Here is a 14,227-nt window from a genome sequence, read left to right as displayed (position 1 = left end):
ACCCCGGAGACACTGCGATCCGTTGTGGAACATGCTGTTTGTCACTTTCAACTTGTTGCACACAACGGTGGACACCATATTGAACATGTTTTGCGCCAGTCTCGCGACAGTCCCGAACTTCTTTGATGAATGGTTCTTATGCGGTATGTCGCCGCAAAACTCTTGAAACCGATTTGTCCCTTTCGATGTGATATGTACAGTCATGCAAATAAAATTATTCAACAATTCTAATTTTTCAATGCGTTTTAATGTGTAACTTCCACCTTAGCCATTGTTTTACGAATCATTTCTCGTTTCTCGTCGTGATTCTGCCGCTTACAGCGCCATCTGTTGCTAACTTTTGAAACTAAAATTTTTCTTCTGCCATATGCTTTCCGCCTTTTTCAATAACATTCCTTTCAAATTTCACATCATTTTCATCAGTGGTTCTTTTTTTATAGCGTTTTGAAACTTAAACTTTAATTATAATCACCCTGTATATGAACAGAAAAATTTTAATTGAACTGATGAAATATTTCATAAGCAAATTGATCTCGTTAGGAAGTAAATTATGTAAAATAGACATAAAAACACTTAGTCTGAAAGAAATAAAACTTAATATACGAATATCGCAACGTAAGTAATGTGAAATTTTGCTTTTTGGATTAACTGACAGGAATCTTAGAAACTCCATACATTATTTATAACATAATAAGTGATTTTTTGTTTCCATAAGTGTATAATGATTATATTCTTCTTTGCAAGCAAATAATGCATGTGAAGTACAAACAAGGGGTCGTCATTGCGTTTTTGTGAAAAAAAAATGGAGGCTATCTGTCTGAGTTTTACAATAGATTGTCGGATATTTACAAGGATATTAATACAGAGCGAAGATATAACAAGAGTAATGTTCTAGATCTATGAAGAAACCAACACTGAAGACAAAATACACAGTAGAAGACCATCAGTTGCAGCTATGGACATTAATCTTTAAAAAGTGAATGCATTTATTCGGGTAGAGCATTGTTTTCGGAACAGGTTGACTATGGTCGTACTCAGTAAAAAAGATAGTGAAAAACTTATATTATCTTGAAATGCGGCAAAGAATCGTGAATGGTTCGACAACTACTACTCCATATGAAAGGAAAAATATAGTTATTTGCTGTCATCTCCTTGAATTCATTTGAAGTCATAAAGACGCATTTCCTTCCAAACATTTAAAAATATGTTTGGAAGAAAATACAGGTATACTTTTATGATCGATAGACGATGAAATCAGTACTAAAATGAGTGTTGGCTTTTTTTTTTTTTTTTTTTTTTTTTTGCCAAGGTCTAAATTCTGTTGCCCAGGGTGATCGTTTTCTGGGGATGACTAGGACATCATTCCCTTAGATTTCTTGAAACATGGCTGTTTTGTGACGAGTTATTGATAGATTCACAAACATTCTAAAAGTATCAAGAAACCATTAAGAAGAAAGAGAAACCTGAACGCCAACCACACTCAACCAACTCTATACACGCTCCCCTCACATTTCGGAGGATCTCTAACAATTCAGAGGATCAGCAATTTTGGTTTCACATTAGTCCTTCATCTGTGATAAAATCCAGACTTCTGAATATATGGTGCAACAAAGGACAATCCATAGGGATAAGAAATTTGCTGATGTAAAAAGGATGAAATGGCTTTAAACAGCTGTAAAAGAAGTAAAAATGTGCATATGGAAATTTTTCCATCCACACTGGATTCGTTAATTGGTTTCAACGGAGCAAATGCATTGCTTTTAATGGAAGCTGCAATGGATACTTACTATAGGACCGTGAATAATTCTTCTCAGGCTACTGAGGAACAGCCACTCCAGCAAATGTGAGGTTTCATTGATTTGTATCAGTTAATAAAAAAGTCAGATCATCTTTTGAATTATTTTAAATTTAGCTAACATACAAGGATATAGGTGTAAGAAATATGCAAAGCACTGAATTTATCTAGATAAATCCAAACGTCTCTGGTCTTATATGTTTCGGAAAAGAATAGAGAAAAAATGTAATAATTTATTTTGCAGTATAATGTTATTATACTTTGATAATACTTCCCGTCATTTAATGAGCCGTTGTATGCCCCTAAAAATTAATCTGTTAGTTTGGAGACAAGATAATAATTACTTAGAATTAAATCTGAGCCGTCAGGGGAATATCAAAATACTCAAATCCATATGTCGTTATTGCTTCTTCAGCAGTGACAACTGAATGCAGATAGAGAATATGAACTCTGTGACTCAGTATTCCACGTTTTTTCTCTTTAATTTCTTTGCGCAATTTATACAAAATGCTCGCATAATATTCGATATCAATGGTTACGCTTCTTTCTCTAAAGTCCACCAGGAGCATTCCTTGAACGGTCCCCAAAATATAACGGCTATTATCCTTTTCATTGATTGTTGGCTTGATGATAATTCCTCCGGTTTTCTCTCTCTCTCTCTATTTCCATCTTCGACGTAGATCCCAGGATCATTCTTTCATCAATAGTTACAATCAAATGCTAAACTTTCTCTGATTTCCATTTTAAAGCTGCAACAACTGCTCACAGCAAACGACATGTTACTGTTTGGAACTGCTGAAAGAAGTCGAGGTATTGATCTTGCAGAGGAAACGTTGTTCATGTGGTGTCCGATGCGCAAAACAGATTCATTTTCGCTATATCTCCTTGTTTTAATAGTCTATCGCTGTTGTTTTAACTGCCTGTCACTCAATATTTCGTATTGGACATGACCACTAATTTTTTATGTCGCTGTCTCCAATAGTCTCACAAGAACCATCTTTTACAGATTCTTCACACATACGAAATTGTTTCACACATTCTTTCATTGTAGAATAGGAAAGAGACAAATCAACATGCACATGATCCAAACATTGTTTTATTTCTTTGAGATTAAAGCTTTTTTCAAAGCAAACAACTTTATCTCAGAACAGTGTACAGTTTTATATATTTTTGAACAAACTAGCATATCACGTGATTCAGTAAACAGTCAAAGAACACAGGAGATTTCACTAACGAAACTTTCAAATTTATTTATTATGTCTAAATGTCTTCAAGAAGAATTTATTTCAAAACCTTTTTTTTTTTTTTTTTTTTTTTTTTTTTGGGTGTGTGTGTGCGAAAACTTTTGGATTTGTCCACGTAGAAGCTTTGAGATAAGTATAGAAATACAAAATGAATGACTGACATACACTTTAGTTCAAAACTAAAATATTTAGAAGCATATGATAAGAAGTAAGACGTAGTATAAAATTTTTTTTTACGTATTTCAGGTATATTAGTAGTTGGTGTATTTAATTATGGCAAAGCACACGAGGGCTATCTGCCTAAGGGGAGGGATGCCTTCGTGGAGGACTTTCTAAGGGAAACTGGCTCGTATACACGCTACACATGGGGAAAACCACGGAAACGCCCATTCAGCCAGCCCGTTCGCGGGATTCGAACCTCGGACCGAACTACCAGTGTTCAGCGACTTTACTGCTCGGCCGCTGGTGAGCCGGTATATTAGTATAAAAATGAATTTTAAAAATATTGACATTTATTGTTGTAGAGACATTAGACTTTTTGATGTTGGGAGATGTGAAAAATGAGCAATGCCCTCGCCGGGACTCGAACCTCTCGAATACGCGCCGGGTGTGCTGGCCATTACACTACGAAAGCATGCTAAGAAGGCGGGAGAAGTACCTTATATTGTATTTATTCACCATGTACTATTTACTACTGACATACGTCCTTGAATATAATTTCCACTGCAGAAACTTAGATTACAGATGTTAGAACGAGAAAAGAAAAACATAACCTATTTCAGTACTTGCGGATGTTTAAAAAAATAGAATATTTTTCTGTGGATAAAGTATTTTCTAATTGACAAGGAGCGAGAAAATTCACTAGAGTACTTTTGGATTAATTTGCATAACAGTCCGATATAACGGTTTCCTTAAAGATACTGAAGGATTTATTATTAAAGTAAATGTTATGCTTTTAAGAAGTTTTTCTGCAGTAATATAAGTTTTTAATTAAAAAGGTTAAATAATCTGAAGTGCTTCTAAATTAATATTTTTTATAATTCTCCTGGATTTCACGTTATTTTAATAAGAGATGCTGACCTTAACCTTTTATTCACTAATGTCAGTTACAGTCAAAAGTTATTTTTTTCTTTGTATTTCACACAAAATTACCATTTAATTAGAGCCCACGCATATTTCGTTAGAAGGAAAACTTTTGTCTTATATTTAGCGTATTTGTGTTATGGAAAACTTCCACATAGTTCACAAATACTCTACCGCAGATGAATCTAATTATATTGCTTTAATTCATCACCTTCTCGTCGCACGGTCTAATTTCTACAATGTATTTAAGGTCATAACGACACTTAGGTAGTAAAATGACCATAACGTCACTAGGTTGGAGGATTTTGCAGCCGAAACCTTTTTATGCAATTGTGCTTTCGCGGCGGTGAACAAATAAATTAGTTTAAATTTATTTTTCATTGCTTTAGGTGTAAGATTTTGTTCACATTTTTAATTTATCTTTCTTCATTTCTTTATTTTATAAACATATTTTTTTGCAAGTTCCTTTTTCTTCCTTCTATTTACTAAATTAAATTTATTTTAAGTCCATATTTTTTGTTATAATCAAACATTAAATCCTTCTGCTGAATAAAGAAATCTGCGTATATACACATACATGTCTGTAGCATAAAATAATAAGAAATTGAATTTTGTTTCGTATGCGTTTGACCTAAACTGGCTAGAAATGCCTAGGTATTGATTTAAATAGAATTAATGCCATGAATATTTATTATTAATGAATTATAATGTTTGGTTCAAAATAGATTTTACAGTAAAGCAACTTGCGTAAGTTTGTATTCACTTTTGGAAAACGGAATGAGAAATGTAGCATGAATAGGTGTTAAAAGCAGGATAAAAGTTAAATATGAGAGAAGATGTATAAAGAGAAAGCAGAAAAGTGTAAAATTTGCATTTGCTAGACATAGTTTGGTGAGTCCTTTGAATAAACGTAAGATGTGTAAAAGAGAATACTTGACGTTTTGCACAGACATAGTTTGGTGAACCCTTTGAATTAAAGTAAGATGAGTCAAGGAAAATCCGGAATGTTTCAATATGGTGTTTCAAAAAGCTAGTATAGCCATTAGTAGTAAAGCGTGTTCTGCCTTCAGGCCAAGTCCTTGCTTTTAGCCTATCTTACCTGCCTGTTAGTATTCACCGGTGAGGTTTAATTACGGGCCGGCAGGAGCACACGCGTTCATATGACTTACACGAGCGCGCACTGTGTTTAAAAGATCTGATTCGTGTATTTTGAAGAAAATATTGTAAATCTTCAGAAAAAGGTGTGCCAATCTATGTAAATTAATAAATTTTATAATCAAACTTAAAATTATGCAGATTAAAATTTTAAATTTCTCCAAGTGCTTTTATGAAATAAAATTTCTTAAAGCAATAGAAAATCGTATTATATATTATCATAGGAAATAAAATAGTGTACCTTTACTCTGTATCTATTCTCATTTTCTTTATTAGCACTATAGACACAGAGAAAAAATAAACACCAAATGTTAGCAGCACAATTAAGTATTTCGTGTGCTCCAAATACAAATATTTTTCACATTCGGCGAAGAGCGTTTTCGTTTTTTTGTGCTTTTTTTGCTGGGCAAATACTGCACCTTTTTTATCTTTTCTTTTTTCTCTGTCATTTTTGTTTCCGATAAATTTTCCCCAATAAAACAATTTATGTCATTTTCACTCTGGTTTTCAGACTATCAGTTTCTGAATCAGTATCACATGCGCTAAAAATTCATGATCACTTCCATCCTCATTTTCTTCAATACATTCTTCGCCAGTTGATACATCTAATAACTTTTGCAACATTTTTTCTTTGTAAGATAAATTACGCGACATGTTTGCCGTATTCTATACTGTCACAAATCAGCTATGTAATAGTAATACGAATAGGCGCGCTGGGTCTAAAAGACCCGATCTGATCAAAATCAAGACTCCAAATCAAAGCCCCCAACGAAAAAACTTCTGCAACATATAGAGGTCAACCTAAGACACGACTACACTGTACTTCAACAACTTACGTAAAAGAGGCCTGCTTTGAGAAAGGTTTGTTTAAACGCGCGGGACCCTGTACGCGCGCTCGCGCGTTAAAGCCCAAGTGGAGGTTTTCCTGTAAGCTCGAGAGGGCCGTCTGTAGTACACTTCTGGCCACCCAAATTGCAACACCAAGAAAGACAAGAGATATCACGACAAAATTTATTTAGTAGATAACATGTTGACCAAGTATCAAATGATTGATTTTATAGACTTCTGTGAAGTGTGGTTCCTTGCAGAATCAGTAGCCAGAGAAGCCGCCCATTGTTGGAGATAACCGCTGCCACACGCCTCGGCATTGATTCAAGGAGACTTTGGGTGAGTTCTTGGCGTACAGCAGACCAAGCAGCTTCTACACGTTGCCAAAGTTTGATCTGATGTGGAAGCTTGGGATGTAATCTGAGTCAATCGCTCAGCAATCATGGACCACATGTTTTCTATCGGCGAAGGATCCGGCGAGCGAGCCGGCCAGGGAAGCAATTCAATCTGGCGATTGACGAAGAACCCTTGGACAACGTGTTCTGCGTGACACGTGTGGTCGCGCATTATCCTGTTGAAATATGGCTGTGGGCAAGCCCTGAAGGTAAGGAAGGACAACTGGCTCCAACACCTCGGAGATGTAGCGCTAACTGTTTAAAGTACCGGCAATGCGTACTAGAGGAGTGCGAGAGTGATATCCAACACCGCCCCATACCATAATACCCGGTGCAGGACCGATGTGGCGATGCATAACGCAGCTGTTCAGCATCCTCTCTCCACGGTTCTCACTCCAGACTCGAATCCGACCATCGTGGTGTTGCAGACAGAATTGTGACTCATCAATAAAGACAATTTCATTCCATTCTGCCGTCCATTCATCCTTCTTTCATCTTTTTCATTCCATTCATCCTTCTTTCATTGCACCATTGTCGGCGGAGAGGTCTGTGGTTCTGCGTTAAGGGTAGACGAAGCAATGGACGTCTTGCGAACAGACCACTCTGCTGTAAACGGCGTCGAATAGTACGCGCAAACATTGGATGATGCGTTACAGACTGAATGTGCTGTGCTATGATTCGTGATGTGACTGAGCGATCCGTCACTGCCATGCGCACAATGTTCCTGTCATCACGTGAAGTGGTGCACTGAGCTGGATGCGATCGAACACGTCGGTCCGTCGTACCCTCCTGCATCCAACGATCACATATCCGCATTACAGTTTTTTTGGTTTCGTCCAACACGACTACCGATTTCCCTGAAAGATAATCCACACTCTCGGTAGGCCACTATCCTTCCTCTGCCGAGCTCGGATACTTGATCAAACGATGATCGTTGTTTACTACGAGGCATAATTGATCGTTCTTTTGAAAAAACCACAAGAAAAACACAATTGCCGAACTTAAAATCGTCGAAAACTCCGAGCTAAAGCTTGGAGCTTTGAATAGCGCTTTGAAGTAGAGCCACAGGCGCGCATGATGTGCGTCTGTGCTGAAATTCTAATCTTTTGCATATCTCACCTCCGCTAATGCATGTTGTAAATTTCATTTTATTTGCATTCTTCCTTCAGGTTGTTACATTTACGGTGGCCAGCGGTGTATTTGAGTGAATAAAAGGTATTTAAACCTTTCTTTGGACTTATATTTTATAGGTCCAAGAAGACCATCGAATAGTAGCTAGATATTTTACTAAAGTTCTAGTAGCCTAGGACACGTAAATTAATTAGAACTTTATAATATAACATTAAATATGGTAAAAAATATGGGGGGATTACTAAAATAATAATTTAAAGATAAGGAAAACTAGCTTTTAATATTCAGATTATTAAAAATATATCAATGTGGTAATTGTACGTCTTCAATGAAATTGAAGTCCAAACAAACAAAAAATGCGAAAACAAAAGTCTTCAATGAAATTGTGGGATTTAGTTCAGTGCCAAAAATGTAAGCTTTTAATTGAATAATCTAACTCTACTAATCATAAATTTTATTATTTTCTTAAGGACATCTCCAAGGTATTCTTATTTGAGAATGATATCTCTCTCCAAAAAAAAAAAAAAAGAAAGAAAGAAGAAAAAGAAAACAACGCCGAGGAGAGCGAGCGAGCAGCCAAGTGTGAAAAATGCCCTATGCGCTTTTGATGACTCATTAGGTCCTCTAAGTACTCCACCCATATACATATACTATATGCGCTTGTATGTTCGATACAAAACTTTCGCATTTTTTGGAGTCATAATTTTTACATTTTAGTGCCTTTAATAAAATTGCTAAAATGAACAAATTCAACAAGGTATGGCGTTTATCACTTCGCCCACTACGACCAAAAAAAAAATAATAAATAAATAAATAAATAAATAAATAAATTACCAATTCTAGAAAACTTTATAATACGAATTTTTTATGATAATTATTTACAGAGTATGAAAATGAGAGCAAAATTCTGCAAATCTCCAAATGAAGGACACTATTGATCCACAAGTTTCAAGAACTCTTATTCTGTTCGTAGCTAGAACGCCATTTAGCGTGACTGCTTTATCTCAAAAAGTAATGAAGAATTTGACACCCAACAAGAGCTTTAATCTATAGGGCGGTTTTTACTAAGAAAAGCAGAGACAAATGCATTCCATTACATTCAACATAATTAACTACTCATTACAAGTTTCTCCTCAAGGCAGGCAGTCGCAGGATTATACAGTATGCATATCACTCATTTATTATTTTTAGATATTAAGCAGAAAAGTAGAGTGTAATAATGTCGTGGTCACGAAAGTTGATATGACAACAGACTTAGAATTTTTAGAAGATCAAAGAAGTTTGCACATTCGAACTGTAGGCAACATGAAATCTGTTACTATACTATTATTATCACTGTAGTTAGTACATAATTTGAGACATACGTCTTGCATACAATCGTTATTTTATCTGACAGCATTTAGAATTTCATTTCATAATCCAGATGTTTTGTATGAACGTATCTGTTCATTGTACATTAAGTACTAAAAACTTAATCATATTATTTGTCCTTTATAAATGTAACTGGAAAAAGATTTAAAATATTTAAACCGGTTTTAGTGTACGTTATAAGAATACTAGCAGTAACCTTATAGAGTAATTAGTTTTTTTTTTTTCCTTAAAAAATGTGTAATGACCTCGCCGGCACTCGAACCTGGAAATCTCCAATACACGCCGAGTGTGCTGCTGTTGCACCCCTAAGGCACGCAGAAAGAAGGGAGAAAATACATACTCCCCTTTTTAAGGGACGACTGGGGATTAGGGGTCCCAGTCGTTAAATCCTGGTGGTGGAGAATCATCATCCACCATCTTTTAGTTCCGGCGCCACTGTAGAGTCATTAGGTTATTTTGATGCTGGACACCTGAAAAATGAGCAATGTTATCGCCGGTATTCGAACCTAGACCTCTCGAATACTCGCCGAGTGTGCTAATCTTTACACCACAAAGGCATGTCGGAATTTTGAGTGTATAATAGCAGATATGTAATTATGCTCTTAAAATATCACCACATAAACTACTGTTAAATTTATTACTTAGATATCTATTTCTATCAATTGTTTTCTTTGTGTATTCTTAAATAATAAGGTACAAGATTTTGTAATGAACGTATGTTGACTTTTACAGGGTGAAACGTCAAGACTGCCAAAACTCTCCACAACCAAGATTGCTGGTTTGGAATATAAAAAAAGTGCGTAAAGAGCTGTACCAGTAGACCCATAATTTTCAGGATAAAAGCAAAAGAAGACGCTTTATCCAGTGCAAAAATTTTTGTCACTGAAAACATGAGCATTGCTACGGGCATATGTTTATATATATTTTTCCCGTTCGCGGACCGACTTAGACTTGACCACGACTAACGCCGAAAATGGTGGCAACTTTATTGTGGAAGCACCTATCAGGTGAGCTAACGTTACCTCCTATGAAAGGACGGATAATTATAGCCATGTCTTTTCCGGGATTCGAACCCAGGCCCTTAGGTGTCGCAGAAGACTTCCCTAACCACTATACCATCTGGGCGGTATATTTAAAAGACTGAATCTAGCAGCTACCGGTATTCTTTGCTGAATAAGGTACACCCACGCCAATGGATTGGACGTGGGGTTCCGGCTTTATGATAGCCCCGATCACCAGATCTGACACCTTTGGATTTCTTCATGTAGGAATATCTGAAAGAATTGGTCTATCAAGGTGTAGTTGCTACAGAAAGTGACTTTGTTGCTCATCTTCATGCTGCGTGTACTTTGGTGGACACCACGCTGCTGCAACGCGTGCAGTCATCTATTTCACGGCGCAAGCATGCATGAATCGATACTGCGAGGTTGATATTTTAAATATCTTCCTGTGTAAACATATGCAAGTACCGATGTTCATTTTTTCAATAAATGTTTTTTCCTTGCACTGGATATAACGTCATACTTTTCTTTTGCATTTATCTCGAAAACTATGACCTGTACAGTAACAATTCTTTTGACTTTTTTTTTTTTTTAATGTATTCCAAGCGAAAATTTGGCTGTGCAGATTTTGAGCGGTCATGATGGGACACCCTGTACAATCATGTGTAATGTACTGCAAGTTTTGATGATGTATTCACTGCTAAAATATTAAAAATTTCCACTGAGGAAATTAAGACCCGTTTCAAAGTGTTATTCTAATATTGATATCCGAAATAAAGTAACAACTGAAAAATTTTGTAATGAGATCCAGGAAATATATAAGAATTATATTATAACTTTAGGCTGAAATTTTGGTATCAAACAATATAGAAGACATAATATTAAATATCCTACAAGTGGATGCAAAATTATGATGCATATTGAATATTATTGACATATAATAATGCAACTGAATATTATCTATACATCTATATATATATAAAGAAGAAAGTCTGTGTGTTTGTCCTCTAATAACTCAGTCACTACTACAACTATCATCGCCAATATTTCTATAATTCTAAAATTAGCGATATTAATATATTTAGCTAAAATTAGCGACATTAATTAAAAACTCGGAAAAACGATAATTTTCGCCCTCATTTTTCCGAGTGGCAACAGTCTCGCAAGCTGGAGATGAAAAGATGTTTTATTTCGAAAGTTGTAACCACTGCTCGCTTTCAAATCTTAGTCTTAAAAAATTTCTACCTTTTACGATGAAATAAAAATAGCATTGCAAAACATTAAATACCTTATTCCCGATTCCACAAATTCGTGGGAAGCCATTTCCACTACTCTCTCTTCGTACGACTTTAATCAGCCGAAATATTAATTAAAAACTCTGAAAGCACTAATTTTCGCACTCATTTTTCTGAGTGGCAACAGTCTCGTGCGTTGGAGATAAAAATGCTTTATTTCAAAAAGTGTTGCTACTGCTCGCTTTCCAATCGTAGAGTTTGTTAATCAAAAATTTGTAAGTTTTACAAAATCTATACATGTAAAGAAGAACGTCTGTTTGTGTATTTATTTGTTTGTTCGCGTTATTGATTTCTGATAAATTATGATAAATCTTTTGCCGCATTTAATCGACTAAAATTGAATATAGCTGAAATATTGAATAGAACTTGCGCCTTTACAACCATTTGATTAGAAAGAAGAAAATCATTAAAAACTGCGGGCCATTGTTGCTGATAATGATGAGAAAGAATTAGCTTTTTTCTTCTATGGAAATTTTTTATGTGTGTTCCGTATTGCATCAGACTGAAAAATGTATGACTATGAATCGTATTTTTGCATTGTTATTAGAGAAGTAGTTCTTATTTTTGTTATTAGAGAAGTATTACAGCGGTATCGTTCGCTCTGTTGTTAGACGGATTACTTTCAATCTAACTTAATTGGCATCGGGTACTTCTGCTAGTAAAAAATAATAGAACTGATTATTTTTTATATAAAACGTTTATGATAAGGCTGTAGAAAGATTATAATGTTCAAAACACTAGAAATGAAGTATTATTCATAGAAAAATAAGAAAACTAATTAAAAAATATTAAATGCAAGAAAGGTCAATCATAACCCAGAAAATTCCTGTTAGTGCAAATAATTGTGATATGATATTACGTTAATCAAAGGATCCATATATAACACAATAAAATGAGGAAAAATTAGTGCAGACACCATTACCAGCAAGAAAGAGAGGTGCAATATATAGTTGTTTAAAAGAACGTGCTTTAAATTGCAATTTATATTCTACTAGCAGCTACGCAACGAGGCTTCTTCTGGCTTTTAAATGTACCGGAAAAATGCCTGAAGGAAATACCAAACTTTAAATTTAAAAACTGTGCAGAATTTTACTCTGCAAAACAACTTTATATTAAAAAAATGTTTTAGATGTATTACATATAACAAAATTACAATGAAATAAGCAATATCCCTTAATACAAGTATAATTATCCTAATAAATAAATTAACCAACTTCTCGTTCTCTTCTCTTAACAAACGTCCAGTATCTAAGAGAAAGATTAAATTTAAAAACTGCACAGAATTATTATCCTCATTTTCCCAAGTGGCAACAGTGATGATTTTCAATAGTCAGCAGTCCAGTATACGATTGAATGAAAAACTGTTGCCAAAACCATATTTCTAAAAGAATGAAAATATTCAAAATGATGCGATAAAATCGAAAAGATAAAATTAAAAAAATTTGATTCGAATTTTGAAAAACTCGCTTCGAAATTCACTGGCTCTTGTATAGATGCACCTATATACCAGATTTCGTAGCCCTGGATCTATTAGCTACGCGCAGCACGAACGAAAAGACACACAGACTCTTTCTTTTATTATATGTAGAGATTTGGTTTTTAATCCTAACTCTGTTTAATGTCGTCAACTAGAGTTTGCGCGCTATTTTATTTGTTAACGATTTTGTAAAATGCCATTTCCGAGTAAGAAATAGCTATGCAAAAAATGTGATACATTCTAGCTTAATCCACAAACATATAAATCTGACAGACTTCGTCAAAATCTTTGAAAAATATCTGGAATAGAACAATGGTCCATAGAAAAACAAGGTAAAAATGCGTTGCCTGATTTCAAATGCAAAGATGTATATTTAGGAGGAACTGGAATGGTAGCGTTCTTTTTAATCCTTTTTCCTAAATATCCTGCCATTTCTGCGTTTTGAAATTTCATGCAAACTCAAGGGCAGAAGCTTGTGGAAGGACATAAAGTTTATGGAAAAGTCATAATATCAGAGCTTTCAAATATATATCAGTAATCTCTTAAGCAATTGTAAGTCAACGGAAGTCTTTGAATAAAGGAAACTACAGCTGGTAAGACTCACAGTATGCATATAAGTATACTGTTTCGCGATGAGGTGTTATAATGAAAGATATATTCAATTTAGGTATCCAAACCAATGCGTCTTTATATAATGCGCTATTACAGGTGATATAATTTATTCTAAAAAGTTTAAATTGATTCAGAATTACCTTGCGTACAAATTCCTTGGGCTATAATCCGACTTTTTATATGATATTTTTGAATTTTTCAACGACTTTAAACCGACTGAGATATAACACTATCTTGTCACAACGAAATTCTACACACTTAGATTCGTTTGAATTTTAATATTTTTCCAGAAAAATATAGTGATTCAATTCTAGTTAGCAAATAATCAAAATACTTGCGCATTATTTTTACATGCAGATATTTAATTTTCTAAAATGCATGAGAAATGCCACGTTCTCATTAAATGAATGTATTTTCTTTCCCATATGGAAAAATGTACCTTAATGCGATTCCCCTTGGTAATTTAAAGTAATGTAGGTAAATGAGTATGTGTAATGATGCTAACATTACTCCTCGAAATGAAATCTCGAGTTGACATTTCTACGTCGTTAAGCGTTGAAAAATCCAGGGCGTTCCCTTATCTCAGGTTTAGAATTGAAAGTAAATTTATGTATGTTATACAAACTGTCACATCCTCCAAAGTGTTAGTGATGTAGAACTCGTTTCCGTCTAATAATAATGGGCAAGTTGTTTTAAATTCTAATCAATAAGTTTTCCTGACAGACATGATTATCATATTCGTCTACGCCTTCGATTATAAATATTCCTGCCATTTCTAAATTAGAAATTAGAGATTGCTTTTAAAATGAAACCTGAAGAACACTTAATACTTTTTTTGAG

At 34.6% G+C, this 14,227-nt stretch overlaps 1 protein-coding gene across 6 annotated transcripts in view; it reads left to right on the top strand.

Moving 5' to 3' along the window:
* Positions 1-14,227, top strand: part of LOC118198323 (uncharacterized) — a 101,723-nt gene that overhangs the window by 19,307 nt on the left and 68,189 nt on the right. The window lies entirely within an intron of this gene.

This window comes from Stegodyphus dumicola, chromosome 4 (genome assembly GCF_044657685.1).
Source record: "Stegodyphus dumicola isolate Sdum_Otavi_A_Nest chromosome 4, ASM4465768v1".
NCBI lineage: Eukaryota > Metazoa > Arthropoda > Arachnida > Araneae > Eresidae > Stegodyphus > Stegodyphus dumicola.
The sequence above is the reverse complement of the archived record's forward strand: the minus strand, read 5'-3'. Positions and strand labels throughout refer to the sequence as shown.